Source organism: Parasteatoda tepidariorum, chromosome 9 (assembly GCF_043381705.1).
Source record: "Parasteatoda tepidariorum isolate YZ-2023 chromosome 9, CAS_Ptep_4.0, whole genome shotgun sequence".
In the NCBI taxonomy this organism is placed as follows: Eukaryota; Metazoa; Arthropoda; class Arachnida; order Araneae; family Theridiidae; genus Parasteatoda; species Parasteatoda tepidariorum.
In genome coordinates, this window is record NC_092212.1 from 6730159 (window position 1) to 6745937 (window position 15779).

The following is a 15779-nucleotide window of genomic DNA, read 5'->3' on the forward strand; positions in this document are numbered from 1 at the left end:
TACCATGTTTTATTGGAACGCTATTTTGATGAATTAATTCTATTTAACTTTTATTGTGAGAAAACATAACATGTTTTAATTTAGTGATTTTCTCTGTTAAATCAATCTTGATAAAAGAATAATGTAAACTTTTTTATGAAAAATTTTTTTAGAAATTAACAAAGACATATTATTTATTAGAAAAAAAATTGGAGTATTCAAAAATGTTATCACGCCTTCAAGTAAAAATTTCTTGCAAATGAAAAAATTCATTGAACCAATTCAGAAGACTTGGAATCTATTGGATCGGTACTCCCTGACGTATGATTTGTTGTGGGAACATAGAGGACTTTGTGACTCGACAGATTTAACGTGCATCAGTCACAATTTACTACATGGGGTGTCTTCGGCCGACGGGGATCGACTCCTAGCCCTTTTGGACATTGGCCCAGTGCCTTACCAACACGGCTATCTCGGCCCCTTCTTCTTCTTCCTTACTTCTCAAAACTAGTTTGTTCCTGGTGAACTTTCATATTTTAAATAGTTGAAGAATTTTTTTTCTTCCCTTTTCTAAATTAGCAAGTAAAGCTGAATTTTATTTGTTGATGTTTAGGACAAAATCTTTTCATCTCTTCCTGTATATCCGTTTCAATTACAAGCAGAAATTTGGAGCCTATACTTCCTCCCCATAGCTGTTATCATTAATAAGTATTAATGGTATTCTGATCCTTTTGGGTGCAGATAATTTAAAATTACTATCGTGTTTCAGTTTTTAACTCCTCCCAGTTGTGATTTTTAGCAATTTTATAACTTGAAGCAAAAGTTGGCGTGTCTTGATTAGTAGGCGGGATTAAAAAGGCTTCTCATGATCAGAATATTCCGATGACTGAATCGTGCTGCCATCTATTACAGTACCACTGCTCAGCTTCTTTTTTATGATGTATTTAAGCATCAGAGTTTGAATTAAAATTGATTTCAACAATTGCTTTTACTAATTTTCATTGGAAAAACTAGTATGAAGCTTCTTACCTATAGTTTCGTCATTTTTTCTTTTTCTGTTTGCAGAAGTAGCAGGGACGCTAGATAGTGGTAAGCGTTTTTGCAATATCTGTTTTTTTTTTAATATCTTTCCTTTCAATTTATGCCTAAATCATTTGTTTATTTTGAATTTTTAAGTAGATTACATTCTTGTTAATTTTATTAATTTTTTTCTTGCTGTTTAGCTACCGTTTTTTTAACGATTCAATATTTCAGGTTAAGGTTTTGATTTAAACTAATTATGATCTTTCAATTTGATTCACACCGCATATTAAATATTGTCGTCTGTCTGGAGATATCCGTTAGATTCCATCTTGATTTCCGAGATCGTCTAGACTCGTTCCTGGTAAAACCCAGGTTCACTTCAAAATACAAAAGACACTCATATATTCACAATTTAATATCACAAAGTGTAATCGTAGGCAACTGAGTACACAATTTCAAGACTAATTAGCTACTCCCTCAAGCATTTGAGGTACTGATATCTGATGTGAATGACAACTGGCATTTTTGAGTGAAAGATGTAAAAAAGCGGTGTATCATGTAGACTTTTGAATCATTTACGCGTGGGAAATTATTTAAAATCAATTTTATAAGACAAAGAATCATTTCATATCTGCTTGTTTCTGAAGCTCTAATAAAGTTTTCAATCAGGAAAATAATCATATATTAACACATTTACGTGAAAGAATTTTTCCTCAAAAGTGGAGAAAGTTAGCAGCCCTGTATACTCCATTCTTTCAATTAACAACTGACGGAGAGGCGAACTGCATCACTCTACCAAAGAATATATAAGACACACTAAAAAAAATATATTCTTTGGCTCTACACCGATGAAGCCCTTGGGGGGTGGGTGAAGCCAGAAAGTGCTGCAGAGATTCAATGTGTCTATTTTTATTATCTGAAATATTGTATATAGTCCTTATCCTGACTAAGATGAAATTTTGCTTATTTAGCTTTTTTTTTATAGTGTTTAAACTTTCATCATGCAGATTTGCTATCGCAAACTCCCCTTTAAATTTAATTTTTGATGAAGGAGCAAATAGCTCCTTCAGCTAGGAACTCCTCACAGAAATTTGCATATTCATCTTGGTTGCAGTTCCATATAAAATTACTTTTGCCCATTGCTATTTCAATAAAAAGTGGGCGTTTTTTCGCAGTTTTGCACTTATTTCCTCATACATATTTATATATTCAATTTTTTGCATCCGTGAAGGAAAAACAATGTAAAACTTAGTAATCTTCTTAGGATTTCCATTCAGAATATGGAAGAGTTCAACATTTGGCCTTCTGTCTAATAGGTAAAACTTTAAACGGTTTAAAAAAAAATTCATTTATTAAAACTTATGAAAATATTTTGCTACCAGTCTACAAAATAAATTACATTTTGCTGTATATGAATTAAAGTTTCATCGAGGAGTTAAAATTAATGTCGTTCAATATTAAAAAATTCTACCGGAACTACAGCCGATCTGCGTTCTGGGAGAGAGATTACAAAAAAAAAAAAGCCAAGAAGTTATATTCTTATCTTATTGATTGGTAATAAATGAAAAGTTTCAACATTTCTTTCTATTTAAATTTCGAATTTAGATAGAAGATGGTAATTTTTAATTTTCAGCAACGTGTAGTCACGTCATTATCACAGATAAGGGTCAACGAGTATACACGTCTTTTGCACTTTACAAGACAAAGGCCAAACTTATGTCATTGTTTAACTTCAAAAAAAGTTTATGGCTTAAGGACAAATTTTTTTTCCTGTTCAATAAATTCGTTTTATGCATAAAGTTTTTCAAAGGAAAAAATAAATGAATTTATAAACCGAACTTCCCTAGAGAAGCTTAGAAAGTCATACCTCAATTTCTCTTCTTTCTCAGACACAAACGAGTCTGCACTGTAAGTAAAAGGTAATGAGATCTTAACAGATTAAGTCTCGAACGATTGGAAACTTCTAAACCATTATTATCGTAAATTATTATTTAAGCGAGTAAATAAAACGTGATTGAATTCTAAAGAATTAATACTGAGGAAAGGAAGAATAAAATATGGAAACAAGTTTAATTGCCTGATAAAGCTTAGTGGTATTTTTAATAATTGGATATTTTCTTCTCGTAATTAACAATTTTTTGATGTTTTCTGTTACACCTTCCTCATTAGGTATTGGTTATATTTCAATAGCATTTTGTATCTTATCGTTTTAGAAATTCATAATCCCTAATGAGTGTACTATTTCAATCTGCACTGAGGACATGGATTTTATAATTGTATACTAAGAGAGGTCATTACAAAACATCTCGTGAATTTATTGATAATAGTGTAGGCTTTGAAGACCTAGGAAATGCCATTCCTTATTTAGCACATTTTTTACATACATTTTCTTTTAGAATATATTCTTGCTTTTTTTTCAATTTATCTATCAAAAAAGCAGAGAATGACGAAAAGTAGAAATCTGAACGAAAATGTAATGACTTGTTTCCCAACACCAGTTTAATTTATTAAAAAGAAAGGCAAGAGAAAGAAATTCAGATACAATTTTATTTTTAGTTTCCGTTCTGCCAAATTTGGATCGAAAATATTGATATTCAACATACTCTTGAAATTACAAACCTGGACGTACTATTCAGTCTTATTTAGCTAAAGGTCACTAGGTTTCAGTTAAAATTCTAACTAAATTAAGTAAGTTCAAGGCTTAAGTAACCTATTACTCACCAAATTTATTATTCTTCTATAATATTTTATTGTTAAACAGAACTAGATAAATAAAAACTTATATGAATAAAAAACGAATTTTATCAAAATACAGTATATATATATAATATTGTATATAGTCCTTATCCTGACTAAGATGAAATTTTGCTTATTTAGCTTTTTTTTTATAGTGTTTAAACTTTCATCATGCAGATTTGCTATCGCAAACTCCCCTTTAAATTTAATTTTTGATGAAGGAGCAAATAGCTCCTTCAGCTAGGAACTCCTCACAGAAATTTGCATATTCATCTTGGTTGCAGTTCCATATAAAATTACTTTTGCCCATTGCTATTTCAATAAAAAGTGGGCGTTTTTTCGCAGTTTTGCACTTATTTCCTCATACATATTTATATATTCAATTTTTTGCATCCGTGAAGGAAAAACAATGTAAAACTTAGTAATCTTCTTAGGATTTCCATTCAGAATATGGAAGAGTTCAACATTTGGCCTTCTGTCTAATAGGTAAAACTTTAAACGGTTTAAAAAAAAATTCATTTATTAAAACTTATGAAAATATTTTGCTACCAGTCTACAAAATAAATTACATTTTGCTGTATATGAATTAAAGTTTCATCGAGGAGTTAAAATTAATGTCGTTCAATATTAAAAAATTCTACCGGAACTACAGCCGATCTGCGTTCTGGGAGAGAGATTACAAAAAAAAAAAAGCCAAGAAGTTATATTCTTATCTTATTGATTGGTAATAAATGAAAAGTTTCAACATTTCTTTCTATTTAAATTTCGAATTTAGATAGAAGATGGTAATTTTTAATTTTCAGCAACGTGTAGTCACGTCATTATCACAGATAAGGGTCAACGAGTATACACGTCTTTTGCACTTTACAAGACAAAGGCCAAACTTATGTCATTGNAAATAGCTAATATACTTTTTTAAAAGCCAATAAGAACATTGGTAGAATTCTTCTACATAAGTACAATACTATGTCTTTGATGATAAAATACTATGTCTTTGATGATAATATATTATGTCTTTGTGCTAGAACATTGTGTTCATTGGCGAGCGAGCGCAGCGAACCATGGTTCACAGCGTAAACCACATAGGATTGCGTAGCAATTCTCGGGGGTTGGCGAGCAGGGGGCGGAGCCTCCTAGTAATTAAAGTAAAAGCGAAGTAAGTTTGACAAATTAGAAAAGACTATACTAAAGTTACCGTTTTTTATTTAATTACAACTTGATTCTGATTTTGTACGAGAGCATTTCTGTACCAACCATCCCCAAGGGGCTAAGAGTGTAAGTGATTTAAATCATTGATTGTGTGTGATTTAACCTATTTTGTCCCGGCTTTATAAATTGAAATGACACAAAAAGTGGTCTTATGGAAAAAGTGGTACAATATATTTTCGAAATTAATTGGTTTTTCTACTGTTAGGGCATTCAAAAAGTCTTTGATAGATCAAAAAGTACTTGCCTCTTATAATTCTAGATCTAATCAGAAATAACTAAATCATTGTGGTATCTGAGAATCTTATAATTCTCCCAGATAAATGAAAATTCTGAAAAAAGTTTCCAATCACAATGAATGTCTTTGAAAAAAAGGAACTGTCCTAAACATATGACGCTGGGCGTTTCCCGGTTAAACAGAACCTAGCAATCCAACAACTGACTCCGTTCGTAATTTAAACTTTCTATTTTTCCTGCACTTACCCCAACAAGGTGGTAAATGCTTAAGATAGAGAATAGAAGATACTGACGTCAAGACGGAAGGCAGAGTCAAAAATATTAAAAATGAAGTCAATATAATTCTTCATTTTTTACTGGTAGTTTAAAGTATTTAAATTTTTAATTTTAAAATTCGCTGCGGCGGTGCTCTTTTTTTTTTTGAGTAATGAGCATGCACTATAGTCCATTTCACCTTAAGTTGGCACTGGAGAGAAAGGTAGGTAGACCGGATTACAGCCGTTATCATGGAAACTGGGTTACTCTTTAAGTCAGTTGGGGAATGAGGTAGCAAAAAAGGGAGAGAAAGTGGCCAGTATTGGCGCTTAAGAAAGCAAAACGCTGATTTATTTTTAATACCAAGAATCGTACTAAAATTTTGATCAGAATACGGAAAAGAACACGATTTTTTAGAGCATTTCTAATAATTATTATTTTAAGATATTAGTTGTAGGCTGATTTCTTAATTAGTAGTTAAAAAGCAGATTTTCTTATTACGAATTTTTGAATAACGAAACTAATTTTGAACAATAGAAAAAATATATATATTTAAAAAGATTCTTTTTTGCTGAAATCTAAGTAAAAAAAAAAAGAAATGCATAGATGCGCATAAATACTTTGTTTTAAATATTTATTTTTATATGCTTATTTTATGTAGATTAATGTACTACATTAATTTATCCCTCATTGGTGTTTTGATGGGGAAGGAAAAGTCAGCATAGGCAGGAAATTATTGATCATGAAAAAGATAATACTTATGTTTTATAATATTTACTGTTCTCTTTTTTTCATATAATTATGATTTTTTAATTAAACGAAACTAATTTTAAACATAAAAAATATATTTAAAAATATTCTTTTTTGCTAAAATCTAAGTAAAAAAAAGAAATACATAGATGCGCATAAATACGTTGTTTTAAATGCTTTTTTTTTGTAAGTTAATGTACATTAATTTATCCCTCATTGGTGTTTTGTGGGGGAAGAAAAAGTCAACATAGGAAGGAAATCATTGATCATGAAAAATATCATACCTATATTTTTTTAATATTCACTGTTCTTTTTTTTTTAATAAATAAAAAATTCAAAAAAAAATTTTTTTGAGGGAAGTTTTTTTTTACTATAAAAATAATTTTTTTCTGAAATATATTTGCTTCTAAGAGACAAAAGAACTTACCTAAAAATAATAATTCTCAAAAATGGTATAAATTTGGACTTACAGTATTATCCACATGGAGGGTGGTTATCATGTTATTCATTTAATATTTTAACAGTTGACAGTTCCTTCTGCCAACTCTTTGAGGGGTCGCCCCTGAATTGAATTCAATCCACAATTTCTCATCAAGAGAAATTTTACTTGGCTGGTTAAGCTTATTTCTTCAAAAGAAAATACGTATTTTAAACTATCAGAACCTTCCCTTACTTTTCAGGATCTTTGCCGGTGAAAGGAGGCTTAAGAGAAAAATCCGTATATTATTTAAGTATTGCAGATTTATTTAAGTATAGCAGTATAGTTATTTAAGTATAGCAGAATTAGTTAGTTTCGAAATATTTTGTCAGATACTGAAATATCTTAATTTTTTCTGCACAAGAAAAAGAATTTCTCAACTTTTTTGCTTTGTATTTAAAAAATAACAATTAAAATATTGATTGGTTTAAATTAACCTTTTGATGTTTAAAAAAAATTAATGAATCAAATTTTGTGTCTTTTTTGAAATTATTTCAATTCCTATACATAACTAACGGATTTGCTCACTTATATTGTTGAATTTGTATTTCAGATAATATTCAAAAGTCCCTTTAATTAAGCAAACTAAAAATCTTAAATTTTTACCATCACTTTATTAAAGTTCCTATAAAAAGCGAATTGTACTTCAGAGCTACACATGGCTCAAAATTTGAACCTTTACAGAGATTGAATAAAGCAAAAACAATTTTTACTTTTGTCGTAAAAAAATAATAATAAAATCACAGGTTGAATAAGCTATACAGCATATATGCTCAACTGTCATCAGTTTAATAATATTCACCTGTCTATTAGATTGTTGTTTTTTTTAAATTCATTTTGAAGGGAACGTTTTTTTTTTCATTAAATATTGTACATATTAGGTTAATACTTAGAAAATTATATAATCAAATACAAAAAGAAAGCGAAATGAGAACTGCACAAAGCCACAAGCGATAGGACACTGCTAATCGATAGAATGGAAAGAGAATGGAAAGATCTGGCTGACCAGTGTAAAAACATAGCCAACGCGCTAATTCCTTGGCCTTGAAAACTAATCCAGCGTCAAACTAAAACACCCCCTTCTTTGTACATTCGCTTTACTGAGAAGGTATTTATAAGTTAAATACATTTAAACATGAAAAACTTCTAATGCATGTTTCAAGATAAACCTTTCTTACTATACAACATTTATTTATATTTGTACGCGCATTTAAGCTGCTATTAATTCCAAAATAGTGAGGAACTACTTCTCAAAGGCGGAGTATTACATTTCCTACCCTTCCCTGCAGTGCCAACTTAAGTGGAATGGACTATAGCATAGCCACCGCGAAATAATTCCATTGAGTTCAACAAGGTATTTTAGTGACGTCACAAATAATGGTGTATAGCTGTTAACCGCTACTTTTAAATATTTGTCTCTCATTGAACAACAGTCCCGTTGGTCCTTCGATATGTCTTTATTAACCATTATCAAGAATATTTAAGCATTATTTTACAGCTATTAATGCCAGACGCGGTCAAATGCTTTGGTCGCGTCCAGCAGAGCTGAGGCTTCATTCTTGAATAAACCATAACTAATGATTTCAATTAGGAGTAATATCTGTTTAGTTGTTGAAAGTTTTTTTTGAAACCCATACAGCTTCTTCGGTGAAAAAGTAAGTAAGGGTTCGAGCCTTGCGATTATGATTCTTTCTAAGATTTTTCTCATGTTAGGGAGGAGACTTATTGGCCAGAAGTTCTCAGGATGCCTGGAATCCTTTCCTGGTTTTGGAAATAAAATGATAGTAGCCTTTTTCCAGTCGTTGGGGGTAGTAGTTTTGGTTAAGACATGCATTATAAATATTAATAATATCATTCATCTTGTTTAATCGAAGTTGTTTAATCATTCTATGATTGATATTATTTTCTCCGGGCAATTTTCTATTAAGTTTTTTGGTGATATTATTCATTCATTCTTAATTAACATTATCGTTAACATTAGGCATAGCCCCGCCTACTACTGCTATTGAAATAGTTGTTGTATATTAGGTGTACCGATCGCTATTTTAATTATGTCTAGTGTTTATGAATTTGAAACATGCTCTGCGTTGTTTAAGTATTTCAAATGGTGATTTTCTATATTAGGAACTTTATATCGAGAATTAGCGACTTCGTTAAATTGAAGTCCGACTGTAGTATCTCATTAATTTAATTTAATTGACAGTCAGATTTTGTTCTTAAAATTGCATCTGAGGTGTCAGAACAAAAATTAGGTTGGAGCTACTTTTGAGATTTCTGCCCCACTGACAAAAATTGATATGGTGCAAAACGATTACTATCACGTCATATCAGACTTTAATTCATTTTTTGTTTACAAACCATATTTTTGAAGTTATACTTCTTATGCGACTTCCAACAAAGTTGCGTTAAACGTTTAACGCTACATTTTTATTGGCCGGGAAATCACGTGGTAGGATCCAGTTTTCCCTCATTCATTTCCATATTGTTTTGGTTCTCACTAGCATAAAAATAATAAAACTTTTGTTTTTCTGTAAATATTTTTTTAGTTTGTTTTGATACACATATAATTTAATAGGGTAGTATTTTTTATTTTCAAATTTAGTGGATAACAATTGTAAAAAATGAGTGAAAACAATCCACGGACAATGCGACGGATTTAAGGTTATGTCAAGGTACGTCTCTTGTAAATATCAATAGATAGTTAAGTTTTCTCTTCTGAAATTACATTATGACGCATTCACATACATTATTAATGCAAATACTCTTTCCAGGGCGAGACGACGAGGCAACCACAAGCATTTCCACTGGTTCAAGAGGTCCACGAGGGAAAAATGCACAATATTACCGTGATTACAGAGCACGGAAGCGAACGGTGCAGGCATAGATAGAAAAAGAGCCGTTGAATAGAACTAGTGATCCTATGGCGTAACTACCACTATAAATATTAAATACCAATTCACTCGTATATAAGCCATGTTAACTTGGTTCTATTATGAGGTACCTTTTGATAGATGAAGGTTGACATAGTCTAAAAATTAAATCCCTTCAATTGTGACCTACGGATGTGATAAGATATTGTCAATACATACCCTCCAACTTATGAGGATTTTGAAAATAATTCTTTCTAGTGGTAGCGAACCAAAGTCGAAATTTTTAAAGCAAATGGATCTCTCACAAAACGTTTATCAGAACTTAAGTATCTGGCCATATGGCATGCACTTTTATAAATAATAGAGGACAAATTACGCTAAAATTAAATTTTGAAAAGAAGATTTCTGAAACTACGGAAATTCAGTAGCACTTGGAAGGTATGGCAATATTGATGGATGAATCCACATTAAACAGTTGATTTGCTTAAAAAAAATATAAATATACTGCTCAAAAAAAAAAGAAATCCGGTGAAGTAAATAAAGTCTCCCGGTTAATAAATAATAATGAGCGAAATGCTAGAAAAAAAATAATAATAGCGAAAAGCTATAAAAAAAAATGATGGGAAAAAATAGCGAAAAAGCTAGGGAAAAAAAAAAATAACGAGCGAAATGCTTGGAAGAAAAAAATAAAAATATACTGAGCAAAAATTGAAGTTAATAAATAAAAACAGCATTAATCAACTAGTGGAATTCATTAATTGAATTCTATCACAGATACAATTCTGGAAGGGGAGTCCTTCTACGACTGCTGATTCTTCTACAATTAACGTCGCAGGTTGCGAAGTTTAACTTCTTCCGTGCGGAGGGACTCCACGCACTTTTTTTTTTTTTGGAATTCACATTTATTATAATTTTTAAAAGGTGAAGTAAATTCCTCCTGGTAATTGAAAGCCCACCAGGGCAGGTACTGAGTAACCAGGACAAATCTAAATTTAAGCAATTATCTTGGAGTTAAACTTTAAAAAAAGTAGGCGTAATTATCTTTATTCAACAAGTTTTACTATTTAATTTGCTATCAATTTAAATGCAAATGTACCTGTAGGAAGACTCCAAAAAAACATAAAAGGCTTAGGCTATTACATTACTTTAGTTATCACAATAACCAGCAAAGATTAATTATTACGCAACGCATTGCCAATTATTGCTTTATTAATAGCTTAACGTTACTTGTTAAAATCAAGACAATGTTTTACGACAAATATTTAAATATAAAAACTATTAATTAAATTTTTTATTGGTAGTTATTAGTTTTAAGTTCTTAAATATTTAGCGATACCAAATTGGCTCCGTCTTTGTAAAATATAATTTTAGTAGACGTGAAATTAAGTTATTTTTCAGTACGTTTCATTTTAAAAAATTTTTTCTCCGCTGCATACCCAAAATTCAAAGTATCATATAAAAAGCAACTGTACTACAGTTAACTCGCGGTTACACTATTATATGGTGGGCGTAACTATTCTTATGGGATAACATTAAAAGGTAATTGGCCCGCTTGCGTATCCGATAGTATAACTAAGTCATGATTTAATGTTTAAGAAATATTACGATTACGAGAGGATTAAATAATATAAAATTGAAGTACTTACTCTAAGCAAAAGAAGAAGAAAAAAAAATAGAATGCTCGTTCAACTTTTAAAAGGTTGGATGGCTCTTCATTGTGTAAATTGCTTTCATGCAATTTCAAAGAGATATTTTAAAATATGCATGATCGTTAACTGTAAAAATATGCTTAAAAGTTAACTATAACCGTTGAGACTTATTTTTGTCAAAAAATGAAGCACTTTTTCTGAAGTGAAGTGAGAAGTACATTTTCTCACCAAATTCGGATTTGTCACTTCTTAAATAGTGGGAGGATACGAAACTTTGAGTATTAACAGTTTATCCGCTGTAACGGTTCAAAAATTTGTTACTTTACTGTTATTTAAATGTACCATGTTTCTCTCTATATCTTTTGAAAAATTGGTTAAACCAAAATAATTCTTTCACAACCAGTTATTAGCAATTTACCCGAAAACAATGAATTGAAATGGAGAATTCAAAGGAGCTAAACTTTTTTTTTTATTCAATTTGTTGATAGTAAAAAAAAAATTTAAGATATACATTTTTATATACTTACATTTTTCGGCTTTTTATTTTTAAACCTGAATCAGATTTTTATGTCATTTGATCGAATTAAAAAAATAAATGTTTTAAAACTAGTTTTAAGCATAGATTACGTCACCAAATATTAGTGTGTCACATTTTACGCAATACAAGTTAACCTAGAAATGAAAGAGTAAATCCTTTCTTTACTTATTTAACCCCTTGGGAACGGGTGATTCATAAAAGCATTCGTACAAAATCAGAATCAAGTTGTAATTAAATAAAAAACGGTAATTTAAATGTAGTCGTTGCTAATTTGACAGCCTTACTTTGCTTTTACTTTAATTATTGTTAGTTTAATCATATATTTAATCAATGATAATTCAAAGTATAACTAAATAGTTTTATTTTGAACAAAGTAATGGTGAATTAAATAAATCAAACAATTATAACTCCGTCCACAAATAAATTGTTAAAGAAATACTTTGATTACCAGTTTTATATTTTTACACTGATTGATACGGTTTTATGCTGTCACGTATTTGTGACAGTCGGCGTGAAAGGGTTAAAGCTGTGCAATTAAGAAACGCTGAAATTTTTAAGAAATTTGTAAATAGATAACTGGTAGATATGTTTTTTTTTTTAATTTGATATTGATCATTTTTAAAAAATTTTTTTTTTAAAATTTGGGAATATACTTCTAACCTTCTCCAGTAATCTAGCAACAAATTCTCGCGAACTTTCTTTCCGCCCCAATAGTGCTACTCCTTTTAAATTTTGCAGGATCCTGTTTTACGAGCCTTGATAAGGTAAAATTGTTAAAGGACGGAGCAGTTGAAGTTTTTTCTTTTTTTATATACAAGATAATTCGTAATTACCATTTTTAATATTATAAATTTGATGCTTATAAAATAATGAAGAAAACTGTGCATAAATTGCATTGTATAAGAACTATAATAAGTTAAGCTGCTCCTGCTTGGAGTGCCCTAACGGCCATTCAAAAACGCAAACTCAAGACCATTCGAAATAAAATGATCAGAAGGTTCACGGGATCACCCCGTTGACTTAGAATGAGCGATATCCGCAATGACTTAAACACGACATCTACGGAAGAGCACAGAGTTCTTTTATGTGCTTCCTTTTTCAAAGACGCAATAAGCTGCAAAACCTGCAATTACAATAAAATATTTGACTTTGAGCTACTCAGCGATAGCAATAACTGCAATCCGACAACGGTGTTTTTGCTTTCAGGCGGCGTTCTAACTAAACGTTTCACCACTTAAATTGTAAATATTTCTTCACTATTTAATCAAGGTTCCTGTCTGCACACCATTGATTTGACTTGATTTGAACTTCTATTTGAACTCTTATTATTATTCAGAACTCTAATTTTCCATACAGATTATTAAAATAAATACTGCATACTGCCCTTTCAAATTAAAGTTGATCATATTAGATGGCGCCACTAAAGCTTGTCAAAATTTAAGTAAAATCTTCACGTCCGTGAATCACGACTTTTGTATATATATAATCATCATTTATTAAAGCTCATACTCAATTTTCTGTACATATTTATGGCAATTAATGTAAATATCTCTGTTCAAGCATACCTGCCAACTTTTACGCATTTAGCGTAAAATTTTATTTCTGTATTTAAAGTGGTAGTAAAGTGTTTGCTTTATATATATTCCTTGCATTTATAAACTTAACTTATAATCTTTTTGATCCACCACTATTTTTAAAAAAATTAATCATATATAGTAATACTGTGTCAATAATCCGCATAAGCATGTTCAAAATACAAAGTAAGTTTCTGCCTTAAATTGGAATTTAAATTTCATATCTCTACCACTGGGGAAAATCATCCTCGAAAGGATTACAAGTTGGCAGGTATGGTTCAAGTTTGTATTTTCTCTAATCATGATAATATTATTGTAAAGCTACCACAACGACTGCTTATATTCAAATTGTTTTTAACTCATTTTTGTAATTTCATGATGAATGGGATAGAGGCAGCTGCGCTGCCCAGTTGTTTTTAAATAAAGTAAGTAATGCACACCATTGAATCCCGCAAGGGGGGATGTGAGGCACGCAGGAGCTGAGATAACTGTAAATTTTTATGTAATTATTTCTATATATAATTTTTCCTTTAGCTATTATTAGCTTGCAATGCCCTTTTATTATACCCTACTGACATGAGCTTCGGTTACGTTTTCTACTACTCCACTTAGACCAGTTGTTTCCAACTGGCGGCGCGGGGGCCGCATCCGGCCCGCGAAGCCTTTTTTTGTGGCCCGCGAACTAAATATATTAGTTGTCAATTTTTTTGTGGACAATTTTCGTAAAAAATCTCTATGGGTTTGAAATTCTTTTCTCGTTAATAAAAACCTAATTCCTTCGTTTCTGTGAAATTTAGCATACCAACGGTGCAAAAAAAATTCTTTTTCAAGTTTTGCATCCAAGAAAATATTTATTCAAATACAAAAATAATCGTGTTTGTTGCTCTTTTTTATTTCATTTCTTTGTATTTTGTGAATATAATTTAGCATGTGTCTATCAGACATTTTCTACAAGAAATTCTCCGATTTAACTTTTTGAAACCACTCATTTTGGACGAAAATATTTACACACACATTTGTAAATTTTAAATTTAATATGTAAATATCTATTCTCTGGTGGTTGCAGCATACAAATCTCAATTTTGTTATTGAACATTTTGTGTGCTACTATGTAAGTTTTAATATCAACCATTTAAAAGTTTTATAACTTAACAATTAGATATCTGTTGCACATTAATTGTTTACTACATGGGTGCACACTAAAGTTATTGCATTTTTAATATGCAATTAAATATTTTTAAAAATCTACTTCTTATTTTAATTTGTAATTCAATACTTTTGTTTTGTACAACTTGGTAAAAATCTGACAATAATATTTAATGTTCCTTCAAACATAAAAGAGTCCTACATAAAATTTTGATAAAGTTGCGGCCCGCCATTTGATTTGTGTTTTTAATTGTGGCCCCCGGCCTCATGTAAGTTGGCAACCCCTGACTTAGACGAACGAGTTAGGGCAACGCCTCTTACAATAGAAAGCCTCCACACGGTTTTTTATAGGCAGTCCGATCAGACCACAATGAAGGTAAACCAGTTTACGAAAGAAGCCTTTAATACGAGATCTAGTAAAAATAAGAAAGTGGTAGCAAATATATCTCTAAAAATTTGTTTAATTTATGAATATAATTGGCATGTCTTACTTACTTTTCTACCACTACAGATTCAATTCTCAAATATTTATCAAAAATTTCTCTCAGTCGCTCACAAAAAAGAATTTGGGGTAATGCTCACAACTGTCCCATTTTTAAGATAGTCTGAGCAGACTACTTATAAAGAACCGTGTGGAGGCTTTCTGATGTAGGAGGTGATGGTTAGGGCCGCTGACGGGGCCGAAACTTAGCTAATCACCTCGCATAGGCTGAGCATAAATTGTAGGAAAAAAGAAAAGTTTTTATTTTATTTTTTATGCAGCTACGAACTAATACTTTACTTTTACAAAAATATGTCTTCCAAAAAATTATATATATATTTTTTTTATTTTACCCATTGGCAAATTAGGACTTTGTTTGGATTTGATGGCTTCCACATACTTTTCAATCGCGTTCAAGACAAATAGTAAGGAGTGCGCATGCGTCGTCATTGCATGCGTTGCTATGGCAACCGTTACTGGTTTTCTTTTTATTTTTTCCACCAGGCATTTTTAATTTATTTCAATATTAATAATTTAAAGTATTTTTATATTCTATTTATTATTAACGTATAATTACTGGCATTACTGTGATTTCAATAAAAATATGAATGAAGCTGAAGAAGGAAAAGTATTTTGTGACGTCTTGAAACACGTACATAGCAGGATTTGAAAACCAATCAGATGACACACATCAAATGAGACAGTTTTTGCAAGCCATAATTTGGAATGTCGTGGCGTTTAACGGAGTCAATTCAGAAAGAAAAAGCATTTGCATACCTGCCAACTTTTAATCCCTTCCTGTATGGTTTTTCCCAGTGGTATTAAAATGGAATTAAAATATCAATTTTAAGCAAAAA